Source organism: Lygodium microphyllum, chromosome 23 (genome assembly GCF_053477565.2).
Source record: "Lygodium microphyllum isolate KBCC chromosome 23, Lygodium_microphyllum_v1.1.10, whole genome shotgun sequence".
NCBI lineage: Eukaryota > Viridiplantae > Streptophyta > Polypodiopsida > Schizaeales > Lygodiaceae > Lygodium > Lygodium microphyllum.
In genome coordinates, this window is record NC_141157.1 from 57,359,014 (window position 1) to 57,360,591 (window position 1,578).

At 38.7% G+C, this 1,578-nt stretch overlaps 1 non-coding gene across 1 annotated transcript; it reads right to left on the reverse strand.

Moving 5' to 3' along the window:
* Positions 1-900: 900 nt before the first annotated feature.
* On the reverse strand, positions 901-972 carry TRNAP-AGG (transfer RNA proline (anticodon AGG)). The gene has a single exon. It is a non-coding gene; the product is annotated as a tRNA-Pro (tRNA).
* Between the last annotated feature and the right edge of the window lie 606 nt (positions 973-1,578).

The window sequence follows — 1,578 nt, forward strand, 5'->3', positions numbered from 1 at the left end:
TCGAAGCCTACAAGGAGCACTTCTCATAGCATTATATCCATAATTATTTTCTTATATATCCCATGCAATAAAGTAATGCTTCTTCTTTTTTTAAATTGATATCTTCTTTTCTTATTCCAAAAAACAAGAGACGGACAAATAACCTCTTATTAACTAAATCTAACATTTAACAACATGCCATGTTACTAGAAGAGATGCACCACCTTATCATCGTTCCATTTTAATCGAGAACAACCCTTTTCTTTATTTTATTTTTTTAAAATATTATTTCTAAAAAAGAAAGATATCCACACAATCCTTGAAGTGGATATCGACACATAGAATCCTTGAAGTGGGCCGCTTACCTAAAGTTAACCATGGGTAAATTTTTTTGGGAAGCAACACCTTGTCACCACACCATTGTATAAGCATATGCCTTAAAGGACAATGCTATCAACGCATAGAGGTGGCATTGAGAATAGACTCACCTATAGGTGTTTGCTTTGTCAAATATGTTTGCTTGTTCCCACATTTTACAAACAAACACTTCGAGTTCCACAATAATAGAAAGAAAGCATGTCATTCTTTGATATACTAAAACAAATCCATGATTAGGAAGTTGAAAGGAGGTCCAAATCCTTCAAGAAACTAACATATCAAAAAGCAACTAAATTCCCAAGATGAAAGTCACAAACTTGATATGTCATATGGAAAGAACCCCTCTCTATATGATGTCGTGCATTGAATCTTTTAGAAAGTTCACTTTAGCTACATATGCACATTATTGTCTATCCATGGGTTGCACCTTTTGTACCTGCTCTTCTTTGACGTTATTTGACGAGTGGAGATCCATTGGTATCATCAACGAAGATGAATAAAGGTCAAAATCAAAATATGGGTGCACGCTAAATGTGCAGCGTGGGGGCATTCCGAGAATTGAACTCGGGACCTCTCGCACCCTAAGCGAGAATCATACCACTAGACCAAATGCCCACCTGTTGGCAGGTTTAAGCACTCATGTAAATTATAAATTTATGTTATTTTTAACACGTCCGTTGCTGTCCGTCGTCATCACGCGTTCTGGTAATCGTTATGATTGAAGGCAAGGCTCTCCGAGGGCCATTTAACGACCGCTTCTTTTGGACTATCCGTCCGGATGGTTTATCATCTGGCCTCTCACGTGTTGCAGGAAGTGCAACGACTTATGGCGACACATCTCTTTTAAGTCCACGTTGGCACATCAATCCATCCGACCCTTCTTGTGGAGTCTAACCTTTTGATAAATGTCAAGTTGCTTCGTAGCACATTGATAACATTACTTGGGGTTACAAGGATCGTGCTCACACAACAAGGAGGTGGTTTGTGCTAAGGCTCACAAAATAATAGGTCAATGCTTATCTAAGGTAATGGTGCGAGTAAACAAATCAGCCCCCAAGAGCAAATCAAGCACACCCCCAATACAAGGCCCCTTCTTCACCAGCATTTGGTCACTTTTCAGACTTTTGAACCAATGGCAACATGGTTTGCTTCGCTACAATCGGGTTAGTTTGGTTATATTTTTCTCCTCTCTCTCTCTCTCTCTCTATTTATTTATTTACT